We start from the raw sequence: 15,000 nt of genomic DNA, 5'->3' as shown, positions 1-15,000 counted from the left end.
TCCGAGGTAGAGCGAATTAGATATTACAGGACATTTGTAGCTCATATATATACATATATATATATATATATATATATATTCTCTCTCTCTCTCTCTCTCTCTCTCTCTCTCTCTCTCTCTCTCTCTATATATATATATATATATATATATATATATATATATATATATATATATATATATATATATATATATATATATATATGAGTTCGCGTATATTCACAAATGTGTGAATGCTCTTGTATGTATTCGTATGTTTTCATGTGAGCATATTCAGATATCTGCCCGTAAATAACATTACGACGGACGGCTGCCTCTTGCAAAATGTATTCCAAGGCTTGCTTTGCATTCAGGGCACAAGTCGTGATTGCATGCAACGATAGGTAAAATACAAAGGGAGGATTGTGGCATAGGTAATTGCTATGTGCCATTATGCACCTGCAATGGCAGTCCAGCCATGCATGCGAATTTGAATTTCTATCTCTTGGCCGGGAGAAGTCTGTTGTGTTGGGCGTCATTGTATGCGATTTGCTTTCGAATTCCCGGTGCCTCGAAAATCCCCTCCAATATTTTCCGGTTCTGTGTGAATTGCAGGAAGACATTTTATATTACGGTCGTGCCTGGCTAGAATTTCTCCTTTGCTTTCCATTGAAATAGTATTATGGGAACTATTTTATTATTGTTATCTTTGCACATAGACTTTCAGGGGGAAAATGTTGTCATCTGTTTAGAAACCAGCATGTCCAATATGAGGAATGACACTGAGAAAGTAGAATAAGATAAGTGTAAAATAGAGATGAAGTTAATTGTATTGATGTAGATGGAGAGATGATCGGTCATCTCGTTGATATCTGGTGTGGAAAAAGCTTCCACTAACAAAGACCTTCATTTATGAATGCGAATGAGAACGAAATGAACGTAAAAAAATGAAGTGATTGAGTTGATTAACTTGATTTTCTCTTCGCCAGAGAATTGTTCCCTTTCTTAAGGTCTCTAATCCCGAACGGGCGTTATGATGGAAGCATTATGTATCTGGGCAAAGCTTCGCGATTCTAGCGATTCGGTGAAAATGAAAAATTCGTTACGCGTAAAGTTAGAGATAAGTTCCCGAAATGATTGATAAAAATCTGAAAGAAAGGAGAAATAAAATCCTGGCCTCATATCCGGTTTTGGATCATCTCAACCTCTATTCATGACTCCCTTGGTTGGTGATGCACCCTCCCCGAAATCTAATTAGGATCCATGAATGACGTTTAGAGGTACCTCGTGGACAGATGTACAGAGGAACATACGGGTGAATGCATGCCATAACCTCCTCCCAGTTCCGTCATGGGATTTATTTAACTGAAGAAATGCTTTATTTGAAACAGGTTACATCGTGAGGGCTTTCGTTGACTATTAGATGACGTTGTCTTTCCACTAGAACTGTACTTGCTCTGTCAACTGAACATCTCTTTGCAGATAATTTCTTGTAGAAAGTGATGGCAGGGGGTAATTCGCTCTTTCAGTTCTAAACTTCACCGCAGTGGCTATTCAGCAAGTTGAATAGATCGCCTCCCTCAATGTAGCAGATGAACCATGTAAGATAACCAGGGCTCATTTAGTAACTCTCTCTTACACTTATGAGTTGGACCGTCTTGAAAGTCGAGAAGTTAGGCAACTATTTCTATAGCTGTATTACTTTCTGTTTCCTTTATTCTGCTGTATGTGGAGGGCGATGCTGTCACTGTTTTGGGTCATGATGTTGTAACCGGCTTCCGCTTTTCATCTCTCTCTCTCTCTCTCTCTCTCTCTCTCTCTCTCTCTCTCTCTCTCTCTCTCTCTCTCTCGGGAAGATGCTAGGAGATATAAAAGTTCCGATTCCTCTCAGCTTTTCGTATTCATCGAGTCGAAGAGTTGTGATGCAGGCGCTTCTGGGCGAATGACTACAGATATTTGATTTTATGGTTGTGCGTCGATAAAGCCTCTCTCTCTGGAGGCCTTTAAAGTCCTCCACTGAATCACGATGGACTAAAGATACGCAGACGAATAGGAACGAAAGAATCGTAGAAAGGAATATCTACGAATTTATCGATGTTTAGCTTGGAAGGAATTAATCATATTGGATGTCTCATATTCACGAAAAAGAGACCTCTCGATTTCTGTCTTCCTACTTTCTTTGTATTAAGATCGTATAGGTACAAAAGATACTCTCTCTCTCTCTCTCTCTCTCTCTCTCTCTCTCTCTCGTGAGAAACAGATATTGGAATTTCTCTCTCACTTTCGAAATAACAAAGCGCAAAAGGCATCTCTTCTTATTCTGTCCTCTTAGGAGTCAACACAAATGCTCTCTCTCTCTCTCTCTCTCTCTCTCTCTCCTCTCTCTCTCTCTCTCTGCAGCACGGGTAGTCAACGAAACTGAGACTCAAAGTCGACTCCATGCTTTGTGTTTCGCCGCCAAAAATAGGTTCGGCTGTTGCCTGTGGCTCCCTCCTCCACTTTTCGACGTCTCGTTGTTTTGGGGGGAGGCTCCCTTTAGACTTCGGACGGAATCATTTCCGAACGGCTGTGGAGGGTCTTTTAATAACCGGTGAAAATAGTCCTTTGCTGCCGTAACAGAGAGAGAGAGAGAGAGAGAGAGAGAGAGAGAGAGAGAGAGAGAGAGAGAGAGAGAGAATGACTGCGCTCAGCTTCAGTGGGAGAGAGTTATGCACTCAACCCTTGCACTGTTAAAAGTACTTAATTGTACGTGTCATCTTCGACGCCGATTCTATTCATGCAGTTAAGTACGGTCGTAAGATACTTGTATTTACTATGCTTATGTAACTGGGAATTCTTAACCTTTAACGTAATGAGCACAGATGTAGTTTGACTACCCTTGACGCGTTTGGCTTTTCATCATGATCTGCGCCATAGATAACAAAATAATAGTTTTATCATATACTTAAATCTAATTACGGTGTAAATGGCGAGTTTTTATTCATATATGTATGTGCTTACAGATTTGTTGGCTCCTCTCTCTGTTTTGCCTATGGGAATTCTGCGGTTTCGAAGCTTTAAGTTTTACTCGACTGTCTTCATTAATAATATAATAAAAAAAGAGAATAATATTGATAATGATGGTGCAGTATGTCCGACATAATAATTCAAACGTACGTGGGCTGATTGATCAAACTGATTTTACGCGATAATATCTCTTGTGATTAGATTAAAACGATTTTTTTTTTTTGGAAAATAATGATGGAACCAAAGGTGAATTAGTTATTTAAGCCTCTGGACCATGATGTAATTATTGTTCGTTTGTAGGATTTGACGCTGCACGTACGGCAACAAAAACATTGATAGTGGCAGTCATTGTAGTAGTCTTTGTAGTAGTAGTAGTAGTAGTAGTAGTAGTAGTGGCAATGATGATAATGATATTGATGGTGGTGATGAACGTATAAAGGACAGTCACTCAGAAATGAAATGGTCCATAAAGTTTTAAGTACTTTAGATGTGTTGAGAAATAACGAAGCTCTTGGGCTTTTCGGAAACTCACGTTTCCTTTTTCAGGGAGAATGGAATGAACTAAGGCCCCGTCCACACGGTCGAGTTTTGGTCGACGAACTTTGTCCGATATGACGTCAGAAGCGGAGAAACAGCGGGAAAAGTCAGAACTTTACCGCAGTTTCTCCGCTTCTGACGTCACATCGAACAAAGTTCGTCGAGCAAAGCTCGGCCGTGTGGACGGGGCCTTTCAGTGAAGAATAAGTATAATTTGTTTGCCGGGTAAACCATCCCACAATTAGTGGTTTTCTCGTGTGATTCAAAAGCCACACATTATAATCATGGTTTTCTTTGGCTGGAATAGGAAGGGTTATCTGTAATTTGCGAGGAGATATTGCAGGATGGTGTCTCTGGCTGTTAGGTTTAGGTGTCTAAGCCGTTCTGGAATACGTCCGAGTTAGAGAGTAATAGTACAGTTTAATCTTGAGTACCTGCCTCTCCAGAGCTTGCCGTATATACAAATTTGTATATAATAGTTAGTGGGAGGACGGTAACCGGGCGGTGAGGCCGGTTGCCACGGCCCCAGACGATGTGACTGTACTCTAGAGTAACAGTTATCTAACACCGGTGTTTTTTTTTTCTTCGAGCTAACGCTGAAACTTTTTATTCCTTTTTCTTTTTATTTCCTATGTTGTTGTACCTGTCCCTACTTGTCAGAACGTAAGAATTCACAATTCAATGTTTACCGTAAACTACCAACCGAGCGGTAGTTTTCCTGGATGTAATTTTCACCCCGTATCTTACCATATTCAGCAACGATTTGAAAATGTCTTCTTTTGTCTTGTTAGTTAGGTAGGTAGTCACTGAGTAGGGAAAGACCCTCTCTCCTTCAGCCCTCTTTAACCCCTAATGCTTATAAATTGGACCGGCAGCTGTTAAGCACTTACGTGGGATTCAGCACCGGGGAAAAGTGATTACAGACAACAGGTAGACAGACCAAACTACTGTTTTTTGTAGTAAGGTGTGTTATGTATTGTGTGCATATATTTATGTAATAATATATATATATATATTATATATATATATATATATATATATAATATATATATATATTGTGTGTGTGTGTGTTTTAAAAGCAATATTGGCCTCGAAACTTCTCGATTTCATGATACTTTCTGGCTGTTGTCCCTACCAAGTCTTGGACCCAAATGGAGAAACTTGGACGTCCATGTCAGGGCAGGATTCGAACCTACACACCCGATGTGTCAGAAGGAGGTTTTTTAATTAGTCGACTATTTTGCCCTTTCATTTATGCGCCTGTTTGTGTGTATGTAAACTTTCAGATCACTGAAATACGCGAGGGGGAAGCCCCCCCCGGCCCTCCAAAATGGATATTCAAAGATTCCTAAGTGCTTGATCAGTTTTAACTTGCTAGTGAAATAAAATTTCAGTCGCACCGTTATGAAAGGCTCAATATCCATTAATTTGGCTAATGCCCTTTTCCCACGCTTTATCGTCGTCATTAAAATTAATTTCGAAGGCCCTCCTGATGGACCTCATAGTGCCCATCTGGCGGACCCCACTAATTTGATATTTTCAGTTAATAGTTTCTTTAAATAACGCACTTCATTTTTTAATAATTTTTTGACAAGTGTGAATTAGCTTTGTATCTAATTGTTTGTTTATACACATTTAATTTTTTTTCTGTTCGGGATACATCTAATTTATTAATCTGTTTTCCATCAATTTCAATTTTTGTTGCCTCTTGAGTCCATTGGTTGGTTTTTGCTTCTATAGACATTTGTTTTCTGTGGCTTGTTTCTGCTTCAATCTATCAGATTTTTTTGTCATATTATGTACACGATATTAGTTTTCGTCTTTGGTGATGGAATGTTTAAATGACAGTTCTCTGTTTCATAGCTACATTTTTTGTTCTTGTTTCATCTTTCCTTTTCCTGGAAGCTGTCTGCTCCTCCTCTTCTTCCTCTTCTTCTACTTCTTCTTCTTGATGTCTCCATTAATAAGGCAGTCTGTTATTAGTACATTTGTCCCGCATAACATTTCTTGCATTCGAAGCACTGTATTACGTGGCATCTTTTCTTTTTCCATTGAAACACTTATAGGTTACATATGGCTTGCTATCATGTATTCTTATATTCGTCTTTGGTGATGGAATGTTTAAATGACAGTTCTCTGTTTCATAGCTACATTTTTTGTTCTTGTTTCATCTTTCCTTTTCCTGGAAGCTGTCTGCTCCTCCTCTTCTTCCTCTTCTTCTACTTCTTCTTCTTGATGTCTCCATTAATAAGGCAGTCTGTTATTAGTACATTTGTCCCGCATAACATTTCTTGCATTCGAAGCACTGTATTACGTGGCATCTTTTCTTTTTCCATTGAAACACTTATAGGTTACATATGGCTTGCTATCATGTATTCTTATATTCACCCTTGTCTATGGTTTAATGATTTTTTTTTATGAAATTTTCTATTTCCTTGGTTTTAGATTCAAGTGTAGCAACGAACGTGCTTTTACTCTGAAAAATAACGCTACTTGTGTAATGAAATGCAAAGTAACAAATGTAGGTAGAAGTTACAGATAAATTAAAAAAAGTCAAGTGTTCCAGAATTAAAATCCCATTACACGAATTTATCGGAATGTCACAATGCCAAATAATACCTTAACAAACATAATCTTACCCTTCGGAATCAATGGCTGATCAACTGCTGTACAAATGGTAAAGAAAATATTTCAACACAAAACATTTTGAACTAGATGTCATTTGGTATAATGCATGCCTCAGACATTGGCAACACAACATTCACTCCTATAACTTTACATACGTTTAGTATTATATACGACAGCCCATTGTATAACAGCAGTACTTTATTTCGAGTCGGACAGAGATAAAAAATGTCACATACGCGAAAACGCCTCATTGTTTCTAGTACATAGAAACATAAATGTGCTTTCTTTGCTTTTTCCTGTGCTTATTTTTCCACTTAATGAACTAAATCAAGTGCTGATGCCTAGGCATGTTCAATTGATAGACAGTAGATGGCTTGGAAGACAACTACTTCCTTTCCAACATTCGCCTATGTAAGTTATGAAAACTTAAAATAAAACGTATGAAAACTTAAAGTTTGTGCTTAAAGAATTTTGGACAGCAGAAACAACCCCCACATTATTCAGATCTGTTATGCAGCAGTGATTATACCAAAATCTTTGTCTTTAAATACATCTTTATTAGATTTTTCTTTATCTGTTTTTGGTGCTAGAATGGTTATAAAGAAATCCTTTGAGAGAGAGAGAGAGAGAGAGAGAGAGAGAGAGAGAGAGAGAGAGAGAGAGAGAGAGAGAGAGGAACTCCCAGAGACAGAGAACGGTCGTTAGAATTCCTGACTGTATTTCTGGACAACTAGGCAAGCGACTAACGATCTTGTATCCACAGCATTTCACACCGAAGTAGCGCCTTCCTTAATGGCGCTCTTTCACGTGCATGACGTCACTGGGAAAATTTATAAAACGGCGCTTATTTTCTGTGTTGTCGCTTTTATTTCTGATGGAAAGTATTGGTATTATGTAGTAGGTATTATTTAGTTTTATCATCAGTAGAGAAAAAATACATAGCTTTACTGTTCTAAAATGCTTTCTTCCTTCATTTGACTTTTAATCGTCTTTCAACGCTTTTGATACGATTTTATTAATTCAACACTTTTGATACGATTTTATTAATATTGTTTTTTCATATTTTAGATTAAATTGTTGGCGTGATTGGTGATATCATTCTATAAGGAAATTGACGTCCTTTGTACACTTGGGAAGAATTATTCCTTTGCTGATGAACGAAACTTATTGGAAAGCTTCTAGTCATTTTTGGCCGGTGGCGCACAGACAGGAAATAGCATGCCTGTATAAATGACACTGAAACATTAGAGGGTTATTTTCTTGGCCTCTCTCTCTCTCTCTCTCTCTCTCTCTCTCTCTCTCTCTCTCTGAAAATCATTAGATGTTAGGGAAATACGATTTAGAGTTAGTTATCTTGAAGAGGTAACTGTACTCAGCTTTGAATAAATTCTCCGAAATCCAATCGGCAGGAGAGAGAGAAACATTTTCTCTGTTCAAATTATTCTCTCAATTATTCAAATATTCCTTTCAAGTTTTTATTGATTATTCTTTTTGTTCATCTAATTTGTTTACACTTTCTGGAAGTCGTCAGTGTTTTTGACAAAGATACTCGCCTGTCTGAGTAATAATCAGAAGTAAAACGAAAATTATAGAATAAATAAGGTAAGACTACAACAACCTCTATCATATAAAAAAAAGCATAATGTGTCATCGTAAAGTAACATTAGGAAAAATGGTCAAATGACAATGAACTCACCTTGAATGCTCCAGAGAATTAGAATCACGAGACCCGTCGTAATTCACCCCGTTGATGTACAACGTAACGTAGACCTGATTCCAAACCTCACGTCGTCATAATCTTATTCTATTACGGAATCTCTCTTAGGTATACATGAGGATTATGGTGGGTATATCGTATAAAGCTAATACCATATGAAACAATTCTTTCTTTAATGTCGACCAACCAACATTGGTTTTGTCCAGATTTTTAAAATAATTGGCAGCTGGATGAAGATTCTGCAAGTGCAAAGGGAAAAAATGTATAATATACAGATAATTACTCACAACTTTCCTCTCCCTCCGCATTTGTGTACAGTAGGTACACAGCGCCTCAGAGGCGTGATCGGTATGGTCTTGACCTGCCACCGATTCTCGGGCTTTCCATTGAGGTGTTAGAGATGTGTATTTTTGGTGATAGCAGTTCACTCTCGACGTGGTTCGGAAGTCACGTAAAGCCGTTGGCCCCGTTGCTGAATAACCACTGGTTCCATGCAACGTAAAAACACCAAACAAACAAACAAACATAGTAGGTACACGAGTGGACTTTTGCCAAGAAAGAGGGGGCAATAATTTGAGATGGATTCGTACGCGAATCGTATATGTCGTTCAAGTGATCACTCGAGGAGGGATAGCTTTCTTTAGCTAATTTCTGAAAAACAAGTACCAAGATCTTGAGGAAAAGTTAAGTACATCTCAGTTTTACCAGACCACTGAGCTGATTAACAGCTCTCCTAGGGCTGGCCCGAAGGATTAGATATATTTACGGGGCTAGGAACCACTTGTTCACCTAGCAACGGGACCTACAGCTTATTGTGGGATCGAGAAATGAATTTTTATCACCAGAAATAAATTCCTCTGATTCCGCGTTGGCAGAGCCGGGAATCGAACCTCGGACCACCGGATTGCCAGCCGAGCGCGAAAACCACTCGTCCAGCGAGGAACTAAGAACTTGAGGAAAAATGTAGTTCGTGTGTCGCATAAAACTCGCTGAACTTGCAAGATTCGTTGCGGATCCGAGCATCCAACTGGCTCTGATGTGCAATAAATTTCTTCGGCGTTGGCGGTGATATACGCTCTGAGTACGTTCTAGTTTTTTAAAGTCTGAACGTTTCCTTGTAAGGAATCGATATCAGGAACGGTTTGCACCTTCTCTCTCTCTCTCTCTCTCTCTCTCTCTCTCTCTCTCTCTCTCTCTCTCTCTCTCCAACTGAGGGACAAGCTTTCGATTCCCGAACCGGACGGGAAGGAGAAGAGAACGCATTCCCTAAAGAGTTCTGTTGAACCAGACATTGTATTGGGGTTGTTAGTTGACTGTTATGGGTCGCATCTGGTGAGAGAGAGAGAGAGAGAGAGAGAGAGATTCCAAAGATGAGTGTTCATTACTCCGTCAAAATGTACTATACCATTAAAAACATATAATCCTCACTTGTCTGGGGTGATACCATTCATAAGATCCCCTCGCCCCGCCTCTCTCAAAAATGCATTGAATTATATTCATTCATAAGAAACGCCCGGCCTAAGTTTGTGAAATATTGTAAAGCAATGTATGTGCAGTGAGGCCATTCGTACAAGAGTATATTGTCTCAAAGATGAGAATTTAAGGACTTGAAAATCATATTCTTTATTGTTATTCAATTACAAAAAGCAATATTATTAGCTAATTTACAGTACGTCTTCATTTTTTATTGATATGTAAAATATTTATCAATTGTTTGTACTTTGATAGTTTAAAGCAAGAAATGTTGTAACTTTGTGTCATTGACAGTAACAGTTCATTTGAGACATGACTGATACAGGGGAAATTAACGTATTATTTTTAGAGCGGGACATTCTGAATTACATCGAATTATTTCATCTTTTGATGGTTAAAGCCGCTTTTTTTTTTTTTAAATAGTAATGTGTGCAAGCGTGTTCCGAAACCTCCAGAAATGTGGACCTTACCCAGATTCCAAGAACGGCGTAGCTGGGTCGTTACTGCGAATAATTGAAATGTCAGTTTGTCGAGCCAAAACGTCAAGGGTTGAGCTCAGTTGATTTTCGTGTTGCGGGAAAGGATCAGAATTTGCTATTCCCCTCACAGTGGCCTCGGTGTGGGCGAGTTCAGCTTCTCTTTTATGAAGCGTAGAGTTGGGCATCCTTGTATTAGTTGCATTCTTAGCAGGGATAGTTTTCTTGACAATCAGTCAATGCAAATGAATTATGATTGTCTTTGTTTGAGCATAGGACGATGATTAGGGAATACAGACATTTTTTTCCCCGATACCTGCGTATGAAGATGAACAACTTGGAGCGTTTAATGCATCCAAAAGCTGTGGAGACGTTGTAGTTGAAACATTTCCACTAGATTATTTTTAGTGACGTGAAAAATATATATGATGGAAATGTTGAGAACCTTCTGTAGGCTCTTGGTGTGATTCTTTTCGAGTTTTGGGGACAGTTGAAGTTCCTGGGCAGACAGTTAGAAAATGTGATTTTCATTTATTCATTTTGTTATTTTAGGTTTGAAATTCTGTATATGTACTGTTTAGACGTATTCCATTTCTCATTTCTGTAATAAAGATCCTGATATGGGGTACAATGGTGGTCACCATTGATGTTTGTGTTTCATTTTTAATCGATATCTTTTTCTTTATTAGAATTGTTGGATCTCATTCTTTTATAAGTCAAGTCGGATGTTTGATGATTGCAGTATTTGCTCATCATTTGCATGATTTCGGGATCTTTGATGAAACTTTACCGTAGGTCGTATATTGAGATTCACTGCCAGAAGCGAGCATCTGCTACGTCTGAAAACCGCTCCTATACTTCGGTTAAATCATGTTAATGGATGGGGTCTATTTATTGTTTTCAGGAGAAGCCTAATAACTTAATTTACTGGACACGCTCCCTAGTTTTCCTGTTGTTGTTGTGTTGTCCAAATTTAATTTGTTGAAATTTGATGTATTCTATCAGACAATTAGGTGATTATATATAATATATTATATATATATATATATATATATATATATATATATATATATATATATATATATATATATATATATATGTGTGTGTGTGTGTGTGTGTGTGTGTGTATTATTTATTTCTAAGTATATGGTTTATTATTTGTTTTCTCCCAAATTCTAACTTCTCGTTCAAGACAAGTCGTCTTCCAAAACAAGGTTTAATATTTGCAAAAAGTTAATGTCATTTCCTTTTATTTTCTTTGTAGCAGTTGCTCTCCTTTAAAACATTGTGAGTTTGCAATTTTATATTCGTCTGCCCTGAGAATTGTTTTTGTGAAATGATGGTATTTCTATTATGAGCGAAACTATGTTTTATGTCGCTTTTTACTTGGTTCATAATCATTGCTGATACTCGAATTATAATAATTCCCATCACAACTAAGAGTCGAATTATAACAATTCCCATCACAACTAAGAGTCGAATTATAACAATTTCCATCACAACTAAGAGTCGAATTATAACAATTTCCATCACAACTAAGAGCACAGTATAGTGTAAACGGTGTGTTTTGCTTATAGTTTATTGCTTTTTTGATAGAATTCAGTGATATATTTGGCTAAAACTCAAGTGATGGTTGCGCCAAGTCGTGGTAGGTATGTCAATAATTCAATGAAAATTTCTGCTTGTCCGTAATATTTTCTGCTTGCCAGTAAGTAATGATTCTTTACCAGTTCGGTAATAATTATGCTGAAATTGTAGACTGAAGTTCGTGACAATTTTTTTTTAAAGTTTGGTGATATTTGCCAAGTCAAGGATAGTTGTTTGCAAAGAGTTAAACATTCTACAACTATCCAGTTCTAAGTGACTTTAGGAAATAGGTTATTTTCATTCTTGAAATACAATGTTAGTTTATAAAATAGTGATAATTGTACTCATAATTGATAAATTTTACTCGGCAGGATCATTTTTGCTAAGCTAAATATAATTTTCTTTATTAACTGATGATTGTTGCTCTGCCGGTTCTTCCGTGAGATCATTTTGGCTCAAGAAATCTGATATTGAATGCAAACATTTTGTATATTTACTTCAGTTTCTGTATATCTACGTCATTTTCGAAGTCAGTTCTCCGATTGCCCAGAGGTAATGATATGAATAATTTACACATTTTTCCTCAAATATGTGTGTGAGTGTATTGCAAATTGTCAACTCTCCCCTCTGCATCTCTCTCTTCTCTCTCTCTCTCTCTCTCTCTCTCTCTCTCTCTCTCTCTCTCTCTCTCTCTTTCTGTGTTGGCATTTGTTTTAGTGTTTATGTTTTCTTGTGTCTGCGTGCATATTTGTGTATCAGAATGCCAGCGTGTTTATTTACACTTGCATGGGCACATAAACGTGCCAACGCTCACAGATGTGCAGTATATGTGTATAGTCAGAGTAAGAATACTTGAAAAGAAATCATATTTTCTCCCATTTCTCAGTTACATCAAAACTGGCCATGTATGGTTATGTTCTAAGTTTATTACCAAAATGAAATGCTTAAGGCTTGATTTTATGAGTCCATGAAGGTACGAAACGGCGTTATTTTCAGCACCCGACTTTTCCCTCCCGATGTTTAAAGAATCGTCGAATTGTTTATGTTGGCACCGAAATCCCCGTTCGGTCGCGTTGACCCACGGCTGGTGGGCGTCTTGTTTGGGATGAGGCTCTTGATGGGTTGTAGGCTTCTTAGCCCACTCCTGCACCTTCCCCCAATTTTTTTTTTATTTATTTTTCATTTTTTTTTTTGCAGAAGGAAGGGCCTTTGGGGTTGCCAAGGTTAGAAGAGTTTGTTTCGTTATGTGATTTGGTTCTTCGGGTGTTAGTGAGTGTCTTGCTGGTAGATGAGTTGGGCCAGAGAAAGACTTTAGGCTCCGAAGAGCCACCTTTTGAGAGAGAGAGAGAGAGAGAGAGAGAGAGAGAGAGAGAGAGAGAGAGAGAGAGAGACTCTCTCTGGAGCTATTCTATACCAAGTAGAAATGACCCGCAACTGTAGTCGCTCCTGGGATGACCAACTCTTAGAATACTGTTGATTGGCTGATACTTTGCAGTTTTCATTTGGTTGGCTAGGAATGGATTATTGGGTATTCTTAGGGCTAGAATTTATTTAATCTAAAATTGAGGCTGAGGAATACCTCTGATTGTATGCATATCTCGTAGTAGCCCCATTTTGGTTGGGGATGGAGGGATCTCCGGGTTCCGAAGGTTATTAGAGGTTGTCTTCGTAAGTGGTGACCTAGGAGGACCTCTTGGTTGGTTGTAGGCATCGTAGTTCTTTCTTTGGGAGGTGAAAATTGTAGGTGATATAACTGATGTAATTAGAGAAGGTGTTTATGCAGAATAATTGGTTTTCCTACATATGCCCTAATTCATTGTAACTTCATAAACTGCTTCTCTACCAGAACAACGTAAGATATTTGCTGTCTTCTTATTCTTTGTTTTGCCTACAATAGTTTTGATGCCCAGTGTGCTGTAAGAGTGTTTGTACTCTTAAACTCTCTGATTCACTTTCAGTTGTAATTTGAAAATGATGGACTTTTTCAGACTTTCAGAAAAGGTATTAGTCACCTTTTGTATTCTACAAAGTAATGGTACTGTTTGATAAGGTATTAAAATTCTACCTTGTATACGAGAACTACCAGTTTGCCATTTAGCAGACTTTGAAATTGATGGGATAAAGGCACCATTTCTGATTTGAAGAAAACCGTTTAAACACAAAACTAAAAACTTGAACGGTTTTTATATATACTATATATATATATATATATATATATATATATATATATATATATATTAAATATATATATATATATAAATATATATATAATATAATATCATATACATATACATATACATACATATAATACATCGAGCCACAAATGTCCTGTAATATCTAATTCGCTCTACCTCGGAATTAATATATTTTCATATATGTTAACCGAAGGTGAATTTTTTAGTCGATAAGAAATTTGTCGGCTCACGGGCGCGAACCTTCGAACTCTACATATATGAAAATGTAATAATTCCGAGTTAGAGCGAATTAGATATTAAAGGACATTTGTAGCTCGATGTTTATGTATATGAATCACGGTAATGTGATATGGATATGTCTCATATATATATATATATATATATATATATATATATATATATATATATATATATATATATATATATGTGTGTGTGTGTGTGTGTGTGTGTGTGTGTGTGTGTGTGTGAGTGTGTGTGTGTGTGTGTGAGAGAGAGAGAGAGAGAGAGAGAGATGCGTCCTTGGTAACACTTGCTCTATAACATGCAGGATAAAATCAGCCACTTGATCCAGAATTACAGTCTTTTATTTTGAAGGCGTTAAAAATAGAGGGGAGATATTTGCTTGCCAGATTTCTCAGGTTTAACGACGCATCTTTCAGCCAGAGAGAGGAAAGTCGAGATTCAGTTTCGCAGTTTATGGCTTCACTTAGTCTTGTGGCCAAAAGTTACGACCCGTCGTTTTATACGATTTCCGTAGGCGAAAAGATTTCCCAGAACAGGCTGGGGAAATTGGTTAGCAAACGGAAACCATCGGCAACAATCATACCCGTTAGTCTTATACGGTTAGAAAATACTAAGGAATGCCAACTTCAGTAAGACAATTTAATGCAAGGAAGAGTTGCTTGTCTACCAAAAAAAGCATTAACACTCAAATTGATTTAATAGAAGAAAACGCGCATGAATTATAACCCCACTTGATGACCTCGTTGCATTATCTGTAAATAGCACTCACAGCTAACATTGGACTCGTTTAAAATATCGAAGGTATCAGATCATTAATTAAATCAACACCAGATTCAAAGACTTCAAAATATTGTAATTGTTGAAGCAGACATTGCAACGAAGTGCTTGAAAATTTGCATCTCGCTCATATTTTAGACAATCGTTTCGTAATCAAAGACACTCAGCTGACCACAGAATCATTGCCCGTGATGACGGCGAGACCGAAGAACGTTTTGTCCTAAAACTTGGTATACTAAGTCGCTAAAAAATAAAATCTAGTAGGAATTGTAATCTTTCATCGTGGTTAAATGTTATTTCGTTTTTACTTGGTAAAGTTGAGCCATCAGAAATAACTGTTCGTTGTTGAATTCTTACTGGATAGCAAAAAAATATATTTATTTCT

At 37.4% G+C, this 15,000-nt stretch overlaps 1 protein-coding gene across 17 annotated transcripts in view; it reads left to right on the top strand.

The window, feature by feature from the left end:
* Positions 1–15,000, top strand: part of LOC135225223 (rho GTPase-activating protein 45-like) — a 617,019-nt gene that overhangs the window by 363,197 nt on the left and 238,822 nt on the right. The window lies entirely within an intron of this gene.

Source organism: Macrobrachium nipponense, chromosome 13 (assembly GCF_015104395.2).
Source record: "Macrobrachium nipponense isolate FS-2020 chromosome 13, ASM1510439v2, whole genome shotgun sequence".
Lineage (NCBI taxonomy): Eukaryota > Metazoa > Arthropoda > Malacostraca > Decapoda > Palaemonidae > Macrobrachium > Macrobrachium nipponense.
This window is presented reverse-complemented; position numbering and strand designations above follow the sequence as displayed.